At 45.6% G+C, this 13725-nt stretch overlaps 1 long non-coding RNA gene across 1 annotated transcript; it reads right to left on the bottom strand.

Annotated features, from left to right (window-relative positions):
• Nucleotides 1-445: 445 nt before the first annotated feature.
• On the bottom strand, nucleotides 446-9401 carry LOC120996217. The gene is made up of 3 exons (XR_005777741.1): nucleotides 9391-9401; nucleotides 3978-3980; nucleotides 446-581 (listed from the first exon to the last, which is right to left on the bottom strand). It is a non-coding gene; the product is annotated as an uncharacterized LOC120996217 (long non-coding RNA).
• Between the last annotated feature and the right edge of the window lie 4324 nt (nucleotides 9402-13725).

The following is a 13725-nucleotide window of genomic DNA, read 5'->3' on the forward strand; positions in this document are numbered from 1 at the left end:
GGTGTCTGTGCCTGTATGTGAGGAGTGATCTGAAGACTAGTGTGAAAGAAGCATTTGTGGGTGAGGATGGTAAGGATATGGAAACCTTATGGGTGGAAGTTCATATGGATATAAACACTGAAAAAATGATACTTGGTGTAATTTATAGACCCCCTAACATCACAGAGGAGATAGAAACGCAACTGTATAACCAAATAGAGCAGGCTGCACAGGCTGGTACAGTGGTCATAATGGGAGATTTTAACTTCCCAGATATTGACTGGGGTCATGGTTCTGCCTCAACCGGAGAAAATTCCTCAACTTGCTGCAGGACAACTTTATGGGCCAGTTTTTAGAAGCTCCCACTAGGGGCAATGCTCTGTTGGATTCGGTAATTTCTAATGATGCAGAGCTTTTTGGAAATGTTACTGTTTGAGAAACACTAGGTAACATTGACCACAAAATAATTATATTCCCCCTAAACTATAAGAAGCAAAGTCTGTCAAGCAGAGCAAAAACACTGAATTTTTAAAAGGCTAATTTCCCTGGGTTGAGGGCAGCATTTAAGGGCATAGATTGGGAGCAGCTACTGTCACATAATACTGAGGATATATGGGAGAACTTTAAATCCACATTGAGTAATTGAACAAAATTTTTTATTCCTTCAGGTAACAAGTATAAACGGCTAAAATTAAACCCCCCCATGGCTTACAGCTATTGTAAAAAGGGCAATAAATGACAAAAAAGGCCATTTAAAAAATACAAATCTGAGGGGTCAGTTGTAGCCTTTGAAGTTTACAAAAAGCTTAACAAAATCTGTAAAAAGGAGATAAAATTTGCAAAAATGCAAATCGAACAGCAGGTGAAAAAAGAGAGCAAAACAAATCCCAAAAAATTATTTAAATATATAAATGCTAAAAAACCAAGGTCTGACCAGGTAGGTCCCTAAATAATGGTAAAGGGGGGTTAGTCACTGAAGATAAGGAAAAGGCAGAGTTACTAAATGTTTTTTTTAGCCCTGTATATACAAAAGAAGAGAAAGGAGCTGATATCTGTGGTGCTGGGGCTGCTAGTACATCCAGTAATATATTCAATTGACAAACTGTACAGGGTGGGCCATTTATATGGATACACTTTAATAAAATGGGAATGTTTGGTGATATTAACTTCCTGTTTGTGGCACATTAGTATATGTGAGGGGGGAAACTTTTCAAGATGGGTGGTGACCATGGCGGCCATTTTGAAGTCGGCCATTTTGAATCCAACTTTTGTTTTTTCAATAGGAAGAGGGTCATGTGACACATCAAACTTATTGGTAATTTCACAAGAAAAACAATGGTGTGCTTGGTTTTAACGTAACTTTATTCTTTCATGAGTTATTTACAAGTTTCTGACCACTTATAAGATGTGTTCAATGTGCTGCCCATTGTGTTGGATTGTCAATGCAACCCTCTTCTCCCACTCTTCACACACTGATAGCAACACCGCAGGAGAAATGCTAGCACAGGCTTCCAGTATCCGTAGTTTCAGGTGCTGCACATCTCGTATCTTCACAGCATAGACAATTGCCTTCAGATGACCCCAAAGATAAAAGTCTAAGGGGGTCAGATCAGGAGACCTTGGGGGCCATTCAACTGGCCCACGATGACCAATCCACTTTCCAGGAAACTGTTCATCTAGCTGGCACGTTCCCTGAGTTTTTCCAGCAAGATGGTGCACCACCACATTATGGGTGTCAGGCCCGAGCATTCCTAGATGAACAGTTTCCTGGAAAGTGGATTGGTGGTCGTGGGCCAGTTGAATGTCCCCCAAGGTTTCCCGATCTGACCCGCTTAGACTTTTATCTTTGGGGTCATCTGAAGGCAATTGTCTATGCTGTGAAAATACGAGATGTGCAGCACTTGAAACTACGGATACTGGAAGCCTGTGCTAGCATTTCTCCTGCGGTGTTGCTATCAGTGTGTGAAGAGTGGGAGAAGAGGGTTGCATTGACAATCCAACACAATGGGCAGCACATTGAACACATTTTATAAGTGGTCAGAAACTTGTAAGTAACTCATGAAAGAATAAAGTTACGTTAAAACCAAGCACACCATTGTTTTTCTTGTGAAATTAACAATAAGTTTGATGTGTCACATGACCCTCTTCCTATTGAAAAAACAAAAGTTGGATTAAAAATGGCCGACTTCAAAATGGCCGCCATGGTCACCACCCATCTTGAAAAGTTTCCCCCCTCACATATACTAATGTGCCACAAACAGGAAGTTAATATCACCAACCATTCCCATTTTATTAAGGTGTATCCATATAAATGGCCCACCCTGTAGATATGGTCCAAGCTAAATTAAATAAGGTAAAGGTGAACAAGGCTCCGGGGCCAGATGTATTACACCCAAGAGTTCTTGATTTGCCCCTGTTTATCATTTTTAAAGATTCTCTAGGAACTGGTACAGTGCCAAATGATTTGTACAAGGCAAATGTAGGGGCCATATTCAAAAAAGGATCTACCATAGGTCCTCCACAGGTAATTATAGACCTATAGGCTTGGAAAGTATAGTTTGTAATTGGATTGAAAACTGGCTGAAGGACTGTGTTCAGAGAGTTGTGGTCAATGATTCCTATTCAGATTGGTCCCGGGTTATAAGTGGTGTACCCTAAGGTTCAGTGCTGGGTCCTCTATTATTTAATTTCTTTATTAATGATATCGAGGACGGGATTAATTACACCATGTAACGGACCATTTCAGCAGACAAGGGGTTAAAATCCGTTTAGGCGATAAGCCCCTTTCTGAGAGACAGGCACAGCTACTGCAGGATACACCAAACTCCCGAACTGGATACAAAATAGCACTCCAAACTGGAACCTCACGAATAGCTGCTAGCAGACGAACAGGGATCAGCTTACACTTCTGGCAATCGGTCCTCTAACAGCATACAGTGAATCCCCCCAATAACGAGACAAGGCTCCGTGTTGAGGGTCAAGCAGTGGTCTGACTGTACTTCACGTATAGCCTCTTTTATTCATAAACCACAAACATAGTACTGCCCACAGGGGTTTGAAATACAACCAATCAGTAATTTACAACACATACAATGTAACTACAGCAACCAATCGTTCACGCCCCCAGAGGACCAGAATGAAGACTGTGACATAGGACAACATATCCCCACAATGCATCATGGTCTCCTCCTCTCTGTCCCGGAGACAACCTGAGGAGCAATCCAATTATCTCTGAGGACAAAGGGAGATCGCCAATACACATGTGAGGACAACAGAACAGACATCACCATTTAAACACACAATGGGACAATGGCACAATAAAAACACACCCAGCATTTCCTCCCAAGCTGACAAGTTACACTTATTATAACTTGTTACAACTTTGTGAGTTTACATTGGCCATACATATAACTAACATCAATTTAAACAGTATAACGTGGGGACAAACCTATCCAAAATTCACTTGAATAGGTTCAGGGGTTTAAAAGTTAGTATATGGCCCATAATCCAGGGGCAAGAGGCCAGCGGCCAGTCCTCTCCAAAACCCAGTGGCGAGGTTGGTTTCGCCACACATCTCCCCCCCCCCCAGGGAAGACTAACCAGATACCTGACCTCACGCCGGTCGGTACCTGAGTTAGTCTGGCAGCCCACCCACAACCAAATACTGGACCTGTTGAATTTAGTAGCCTGTCTCTGTCCAGTGAGTCCACCAAGGTTATATTGGTAGCTGGTACTCCCGGTCTCTGTGTTGCTCCCTGGCTTGGAGTGGAGGTTGCTTTGTGGGCAGGGATCAGCGGTACTCTGCCCTGGTGCCAGCGCTACCACGGAAGAAGCCTGGTTGGAGCCTGGTTGTTGGAGGGGGAGACCGACTGTCTCTACCCCCTGTGCTGTAAGTGCAGAGACCACGGTCCCATCTGCACTGTTGTGGGGCTTACTGTCTCCCCCTGGTGCGTTAAGCTGCCGCTGGGGAGAGGGGGTAACGAGCTCCTCTCCCATACATACTTCCAGCCGCTGGGGAGGGCGACCGACCGTCTCCGCTCCCAATACAGTGTCCTGTTGCTGGGGAAAGGAGACTGGGCTCTCTATTCCCTGCTGGACACTCTGCCGCTGGGGGACAGGACCGACTGTCTCTGCCCCCTGTAACCGCCTGCCGCTGGGGAGGGAGGACGCTGCTCTCCTCTCCCTGCATTTCACACTGCCTTCCTGGCATATCACTCTGCTGCTGGGGGGCAGGAACTACTACCTCTGCCCCCTGTAACTCAGCCTGTCACTGGGGAGGGAGGACACTGCTCTCCTCTCCCTGCATTTCACACTGCCTTCCCGGCATATCACTCTGCTGCTGGTGGGCAGGAACTACTACCTCTGCCCCCTGTACCTCAGCCTGCCGCTGGGGAGGGAGGACGCTGCTCTCCTCTCCCTGCATTTCACACTGCCTTCCCGGCATATCACTCTGCTGCTGGGGGGCAGGAACAACTACCTCTGCCCCCTGTAACTTAGCCTGCCGCTGGGGAGGGAGGACGCTGCTCTCCTCTCCCTGCACTTCACACTGCCGCTGGGGAATGGAGACTGGGCTCCCAATTCCCTGCAGGGCCGGTGGAGAGACCTCGGTCCCATCTCTACCGGCCACCTGGGGTCCTTCCCAGTAACACTCTACAATATCTGCCCAGCTGAATGGGTCTGGATCTGGGTCTGTCACCTTACCGTCCTGCTGAGCCTTCTCAATGGAGTGGAAGAGATCTCGGTAGTCCTGCTCCAGTTCCCACTCCAGGGTTGCTAGGTGAGCCAGGACTTGCTCTACCTCATGGGGGTCATCCCACTCATGCCTAGCCTCGCTCTCATAAAAAATGTCCTGAAGTCTGGACTGTGCAGGGCTCCCGAAGTCAGGCTCTGTAAAGGACTCCCATGACAAGCCAGGACCATAAAACTCCTCTCCCTCTGGCTTGTCATGTTCGGCTGTCCAGGGTATATACTGTGCCATATACCACCAAAGCGCCTGGTAGGCATCCTCCAGCCATAGCTCCTGCCATACCCGATGCTCTAGTTCCTTCACCCATTCCTCCAGGGGCTGCTCTCCCAGGAAGGGCATCCGCAGGGCCACTTGCTTCTGCAACCGCTGCTCTTCACTGGGGAGACTCTCACCCCGCTGGTATTGTAGATTATCCAGGGCCTGGTACCAGATGCCTTTCCTTAATGCATCCCGGCCATCCAGGTCCTCCTCCTCGTATAACACTGCTGGTTCTATCCTGCTGCTTTTAGGGTCGCTGTACTGGGACATGCGTTGTCCTTAAATTGTAGAATCCACAAAAATGGTGTCTCCTGTAGCTGTCCTACTGGCTGTAGGAACGATCCCGCTGCTTGCCACAAATGTAACGGACCGTTTCAGCAGACAAGGGGTTAAAATCCGTTTAGGCGATAAGCCCCTTTCTGAGAGACAGGCACAGCGACTGCAGGATACACCAAACTCCCGAACTGGATACAAAATAGCACTCCAAACTGGAACCTCACGAATAGCTGCTAGCAGATGAACAGGGATCAGCTTACACTTCTGGCAATCGGTCCTTCTAACAGCATACAGTGAATCCCCCCAATAACGAGACAAGGCTCCGTGTTGAGGGTCAAGCAGTGGTCTGACTGTACTTCACGTACAGCCTCTTTTATTCATAAACCACAAACATAGTACTGCCCACAGGGGTTTGAAATACAACCAATCAGTAATTTACAACACATACAATGTAACTACAGCAACCAATCGTTCACGCCCCCAGAGGACCAGAATGAAGACTGTGACATAGGACAACATATCCCCACAATGCATCATGGTCTCCTCCTCTCTGTCCCGGAGACAACCTGAGGAGCAATCCAATTATCTCTGAGGACAAAGGGAGATCGCCAATACACATGTGAGGACAACAGAACAGACATCACCATTTAAACACACAATGGGACAATGGCACAATAGAAACACACCCAGCATTTCCTCCCAAGCTGACAAGTTACACTTATTATAACTTGTTACAACTTTGTGAGTTTACATTGGCCATACATATAACTAACATCAATTTAAACAGTATACCGTGGGGACAAACCTATCCAAAATTCACTTGAATAGGTTCAGGGGTTTAAAAGTTAGTATATGGCCCATAATCCAGGGGCAAGAGGCCAGCGGCCAGTCCTCTCCAAAACCCAGTGGCGAGGTTGGTTTCGCCACACACCATTTCTATTTTTACAGATGACACCAAGCTATGTAGTACTGTACAGTCTATGGAAAGGGCCGGACTGGCCTACAGGGATAACGGGAAATTTCCCGGTAGGCCGCTGTCCAGGGGCCGGTCCTACCGCAAGTTTTTTTTTCAAAGTGCGGCGACGGCGGCGGGCCCTCCCCCGCACCGGGTGATCATGACACCAGTCTGATGGAGTGACGAGAGCCTCAGGCGGATGCCGCACTGCCTGGGCTGGCGCGTCCATGAGGGTGCACCGCCCGGGCGCATCATGAAGAGAGAGACTAACAAGAGGGAAGCGCCTCTAGTGTAGCATGGCCGAGCTCTGTCCGCAGTACAGAAGCTTTTGTTTCCTGTACCTGGCCGGACTGACAGGAAGTGCTCACTTAGTGTGCACTTCCTTTCAGTCCGGCCGGGTACAGGAAACAAATGCTTCTGCACCACGGACCGAACAGAGCTCGGGCACGCTACACTAGTGGTGGGGGGGAGAAGAGAGTGACAAGGGAGGGGGGAGAAGAAAGTGACAAGGGAGGGGGGGATGAGAGTGACAAGAAGGGGAGAGAGTGACAAGGGGGGGGGGTGATAAAGAGAGTGACAAAGGAGGGGGGGAGAAGAGAGTGACAAAGGAGGGAGGGGGGAGAAGAGAGTGACAAGGGAGGGAGGGGGGGAGAAGAGAATGACAAGGGAGGGAGGGGGGAGAAGAGAGTGACAAGGGGGATGAGAGATTGACATCCATCACAATGCACCCCTTGCACACATACACAGAAACACACAATGCATCTCTTACACACACTCAATGCACTCCTTACAGACACACACACTGCATCCCTTACACACACAAACACAGATTCACACAACGCATTCCGTACACACATTCAGAAACACACAATACATACCTTATACACAAACACAAACTTCTTTCTATCCCTTACACGAAAATACACTGCAATCCACTACACACACACACTGCATCATCTAAACAAACTGGTATCCCTATACACTACATTCCATAAGCACACACATTAGATTCTCTACAGCAACACATAACACATCCCCTAAACACTTCACCCACTGTGAACAAACTCATGGGTGGAACATGTAGGTGGACTTATGAGTGGGCCTTATAGGCATACTCACCGTCAGGCCCTGGGGCCCAGACCTCGAGCTGTGTAAAGGGCCCCAAAAAATTGAGCTGCTTCCCTTTCTCCCAGAACATTGATTTTTGTGACCACAGTTACAAACAGCCTCCAGAGAGCCAGACTGCAGCTAGAGCCCATCATCATCCTCATCTAGTTGTAAGGAGGCAATCTAGTATATTATTTGTGGCACTAATCTCTAATTTACCTCACATTAAAGGGACACTATAGTCCCCAGAACCACTGCAGCTTAATGTAGTGGCTCTGGTCTTTATAGCCTGTCCCTGAAGGCTTTTTAATGAAAAGATGGCGGCACTGCAGCACTGGCGTTAGTTAATATGGCAGATCATATGGGTGGGGCATTGCGATGTCACATGGGGGGGGCGGCAAACTTTTATTTTGCCTAGGGTGGCAAAAATCCTTGCACCAGCTCTTGGGGAACATTTCTGGCATAACTACTGTGGGGGAGGCACATATCTGGCATATCTACTGTGAGGGGGCACATACAGTCCTGATCAAAAGTTTATGACCACTTGAAAAATGGCAAAAAAATCATATTTTACATTGTTGGATCTTAACAAGGTTCCAATTAGAGCTTCAACATGCAACAAGAAGAAATGAGAGTGAGACAAAACTATTTTTTGCGCATCCAATTAATTGAAAATAACGATTAAACTAAGACAGGCTGTTTTTCAGCTGATACAAATTTTAGGACCACATGCCTTTAACCCCTTAAGGACTCAGCCCTATTTCACCTTAAGGACTTGGCCATTTTTTGCAAATCTGACCAGTGTCATTTAAGTGCTGATAACTTTTCAACGCTTTGCCTTATCCAGGCCATTCTGAGATTGTTTTTTCGTCACTTATTGTACTTCATGACACTGGTAAAATGAAGTAAAAAAAATTCATTTTTATTTATAAAAAAATACAAAATTTACCAAAAATTTGTAAAAAAAAATTGCAAATTTCCAAGTTTCCATTTCTCTACTTCTATAATACATAGTAATACCTCCAAAAATAGTTATTACTTTGCATTCCCCATATGTCTACTTCATGTTTGGATCATTTTGGGAATGATATTTTATTTTTTGGGGATGTTACAAGGCTTAGAAGTTTAGAAGCAAATCTTGAAATTTTTCAGAAATGTTCGAAAACCCAATTTTTAGGGACCAGTTCAGGTCTGAAGTCACTTTGCGAGGCTTACATAATAGAAACCACCTGAAAATGACCCCATTCTATAAACTACACCCCTCAAGGTATTCAAAACTGATTTTACAAACTTTGTTACGCCTTTAGGTGTTCCACAGGAATTAATGGAAAATAGACATACAATTTCAAAATTTCAATTTTTTGGCAGATTTGTAGTTTACAGAAACACCCCATATGTGGTCGTAAACTGCTGTACGGGCACACGGCAAAGCGCAGAAGGAAAGGAATGCCATACGGTTTTTGGAAGGCAGATTTTTCTGGACTGTTTTTTTTTACACCATGTCCCATTTGAAGCCCCCCTGATGCACCCCTAGAGTAGAAACTCCAAAAAAGTGACCCCATTTTAGAAACTACGGGATAGGGTGGCAGTATTGTTGGTACTAGTTTATTGTACATATGATTTTTGGTTGCTCTATATTACACTTTTTGTGAGGTAAGATAACAAGAAATAGCTGTTTTGGCACCGTTTTTATTTTTTGTTATTTACAACATTCATCTGACAGGTTAGATCATGTAATATTTTTATAGACCAGGTTGTCACGGATGCGGAGATACCTAAAATGTATACTTTTTTTTATTTATGTAAGCTTTACACAATGATTTCTTTTTTTAAACAAAAAAAATCATGTTTTAGTGTTTCCATAGTCTGAGAGCCATAATTTTTTCAGTTTTTGGGTGATTACCTTGGGTAGGGTATAATTTTTGCGGGATGAGACGACGGTTTTATTGGCACTATTTTGGGGTGCGTGTGACTTTTTGATCGCTTGCTATTACACTTTTTGTGATGTAAGGTGACAAAAACTGCTTTTTTTACACCGTTTTTGTTTGTATTTTTTTACGGTATTCACCTGAGGGGTTAGGTCATGTGATTTTTGTATAGAGCAAGTTATTACGGACGCTGAGATACCTAATATGTATACTTTTTGCTGTTACACTTTTTGTGATGTAAGGTGACAAAAAATGGTTTATTTAGCACAGTTTTTATTTTTTATGGTGTTCATCTGAGGTTAGGTCATGTGATATTTTTATAGAGCCGGTCGATACGGACACGGTGATACCTAATATGTATACTTTTTTTTATTTATGTAAGTTTTACACAATAATATCATTTTTCAAACAAAAAGAAAATCATGTTCTAGTGTCTCCATATTCTGAGAGCCATAGTTTTTTCAGTTTTTGGGCGATTATCTTAGGTAGGGTCTCATTTTTTGCGAGATGAGGTGACGGTTAGATTGGTACTATTTTGGTGGGAAAACACCTTTTTGGTCGATACGGACGCGGCGATACCTAATATGTCTACTTTTTTTTTCCCCTATTTTTTCCCTAGTTTTTTTTAACTCTATTTGGGGAAAATGACGTTTTTGTTTGTTTTTACTTGAAACTTTTAATTTTTGTGGGGGAAAACTTTATTTTTTCAACTTTATTTACTTTATTTTTGTCCCACTTTGGGACTTCAGCTTTTGGGGGTCTAATCTCTTTTACAATGCATTCCAATACTTCTGTATTGGAATGCATTGGCTGTATGAGTAATACTGTGTGTATTAGGCCTCATGCACACGACCGTATTTTTTTGCGGTCCGCAAAACGGGGTTCCGTTTTCCCGTGATCCGTGACCGTTTTTTCGTCCGTGGGTCTTCCTTGATTTTTGGAGGATCCACGGACATGAAAAAAAAGTCGTTTTGGTGTCCGCCTGGCCGTGCGGTGTCAAACGGATCCGTCCTGAATTAAGATACAAGTCAATGGGGACGGATCCGTTTGACGTTGACACAATATGGTGCCATTTCAAACGGATCCGTCCCCATTGACTTTCAATGTAAAGTCTGGAGTCCCTTTTATACCATCGGATCGGAGTTTTCTCCAATCCGATGGTATATTTTAACTTGAAGCGTCCCCATCACCATGGGAACACCTCTATGTTAGAATATACTGTCGGATATGAGTTAGATCGTGAAACCTCATTTCCGACAGTATATTCTAACACAGAGGCGTTCCCATGGTGATGGGGACGCTTCTAGTTAGAATATACTACAAACTGTGTACATGACTGCCCCCTGCTGCCTAGCAGCATCCGATCTCTTACAGGGGGCCGTGATCAGCACAATTAACCCCTCAGGTGCCGCACCTGAAGGGGTTAATTGTACTATCATATCCCCCTGTAAGAGATCAGGGCTGCCAGGCAGCAGGGGGCAGACCCCCCCCTCCCCAGTTTGAATATCATTGGTGGCCAGTGCGGCCCCCCCCCTTCCTCCCTCTATTGTAATAATTCGTTGGTGGCACAGTGTGCGAACCCCCCCCCCTTCCTCCCTCTATTGTAATAAATCGTTGGTGGCACAGTGTGCGCCCCCCCCCTTCCTCCCTCTATTGTAATAAATCGTTGGTGGCACAGTGTGCGCCCACCATCGCCCCCCCCCCCTCCCTCTATAGCATTAACAACATTGGTGGCCAGTGTGCGGCCTCCCATCTCCCCCCCCCCCCCCCCCGATCATTGGTGGCAGCGGGTTACTAGCAATAGTACAATAGTAAAAAATTCATACTTACCTGGGAGCTGCGATGTCTGTGTCCGGCCGGGAGCTCCTCCTACTGGTAAGTGACAGTTCATTTAGCAATGCGCCGAACACAGACCTGTCACTTACCAGTAGGTGGAGCTCATGGCCGGACACGAACATCGCAGGAGCCAGCACCAGGTAAGTATGAATCTTCTACTATTATACTATTGCTAAGTAACTATGGCAACCAGGACTGTAGTAGCGTCCTGGTTGCCAGGGTTACCAATCGGAGCCCCAGCGATTAAACTGGGACTCCGATCGGAACTCCGCTGCCACCAATGATGGGGGGGGGAGATGGGAGGCCGCACACTGGCCACCAATGTTGTTAATGCTATAGAGGGAGGGGGGGCCGATGGGGGGCGCACACTGTGCCACCAACAAATTATTACAATAGAGGGAGGGAGGGGGGGGGGCGCACACTGTGCCACCAACGAATTATTACAATAGAGGGAGGGGGGGCTGCACTGGCCACCAACCTATTATTACAATAGAGGGGGGGGGCCGCACTGGCCATCAATGATATTGTGCTGATCACGGCCCCCTGTAAGAGATCGGGTGCTGCCAGGCAGCAGGGGGCAGTCTTGTACACAGTTTGTAGTGTATTCTAACTAGAAGCGTCCCCATCACCATGGGAACGCTTCTGTGTTAGAATATACTGTCGGATCTGAGTTTTCACGAAGTGAAAACTTTGATCTGAAAAAGCTTTTATGCAGACTGATCTTTGGATCCGTCTGTATGAAAGTAACCTACGGCCACGGATCACGGACACGGATGCCAATCTTGTGTGCATCCGTGTTCTTTCACGGACCCATTGACTTGAATGGGTCCGTGAACCGTTGTCCGTCAAAAAAATAGGACAGGTCATATTTTTTTGACGGACAGGATACACGGATCACGGTCTCGGCTGCAAAACGGGGCATTTTCCGATCAATGGGTCCGCGAAAAAAAAACGGAAAACGGCACAACGGCCACGGATGCACACAACGGTCGTGTGCATGAGGCCTTACTCATACAGCTTCCGGCCTGTGAGATCCAGGGGGCTGGATCTCACAGGCTCTTCACCGGAAGGCATCGCGCTGCCTTCCATGCCATCGGGTCCCCCCTACAGACGCATGGGGACCTGATGGCACCTCCGATCACCGCCGCCACATAAGGTAAAAGCCGCAAACCGCAGGTCTGAATTGACCTACGGTTTGCGGCGATCGCCGACACCGGGGGGGTACGGGACCCCCCCAGCGTTGTGACAGGATGCCTGCTGAATGATTTCAGCGGACATCCTGTTCCGATCACCGCCCGCAGCGCCGCAATCTAGTTTTAAACTAAGGACGTATCGGCAAACATGGCGTACCGGTACGTCCTAAGTCCTTAAGGGGTTAAAAGCCCAAATCTGTGCAAATATGTGGATTTATTGTCATTTTCTGTCAGGTAGTCACACGTTGTGATGGCAAAGGCAAAAAAACTCTCCCTTTTTGAACGTGGTCAGGTTGTTGAACTGCATAAGCAGGGTCTCTCACAGCGCTCCATTGCTGCTGAGGTGGGACGCAGTAAGACAGTCAGGGATGCAGGGATTTATTATTACCAATTTACAAAGCGTTGGTGCGGCCTCATCTGGAATATGCAGTTTAGTTCTTGGCACCAGTCCATAGAAAGGACTCACTGCAGCTGGAAAAAGTACAGAGGAGAGCGACTAAACTGATAAGGGGCATGGAAGGTCTTAGTTATAAAGAAATATTTAAAAAAATCTAATTATTTAGTCTTGAGAAGAGACGTCTAAGGGGGAACATGATTAACCTATGCAAATATATAAATGGGCCATACAAAAAATACGGTGAAAAACTGTTCCATGTCAAATGCCCTCAAAAGACAAGGGGGCACTGCCTCCAATTGGACAGGAAAAAGTTCAGTCTCCAGAAGCGTCAAAGCTTCTTTACTGTAACAACTGTGAATCTTTGGAATAGACCTCCTCAGGACGTGGTCACAGCAGAAACAGTGGACAGTTTTAAAAAGAGTTTAGATAAATTCTTAAAAGTAAATTATTTGCTTAGGTCTTTTTTCAACCATATTAACTATGTAACTTTATTTATTTTGTCTGTGCTACAAACAATTTAAGGAATGGGCATGTCTACTCATGAAGAGGAGTCCTCTCCATGTCTACACATGAAGAGGGTTTATTGACAGCTGCCTAGGATGCTTTTACCATGCCTCCCCAGATTGGGGTAAAGTGTTGTAGTACAGGTCTAAGGGCATGATCACACAACAGACTTTGAAAACATGCTTTTAAAATCAGTATTGGGATCAACACTAATTTTCAAAGTGAATTTTATAAGGCGTGTTTTTTGTCTGGTTTTGAAGCACATTGTTTTGGGGTATATACTTAATTGCAAATCTGCATTCCTGCTCATATGTTTTGCCAGATGTGCACAGAACATACATTACCTCCTTTGCTTCCCATTAAAATGAATGGCAGGCTCTTTGGAGGCATTTTTTGATTTCACTCGGAAAACGCGCCAAAATCAGCTGCAACAATTCCTCTTCATATGTCTACAGTCATAGAGTAAGGTCTTCAGACAACTATGAAGGCCATGTATGCAAATTACATAGTAAATCGTTTAAATAATTCTCATATAATAAGACTGC

Source organism: Bufo bufo, chromosome 3 (assembly GCF_905171765.1).
Source record: "Bufo bufo chromosome 3, aBufBuf1.1, whole genome shotgun sequence".
Classification (NCBI taxonomy): Eukaryota; Metazoa; Chordata; class Amphibia; order Anura; family Bufonidae; genus Bufo; species Bufo bufo.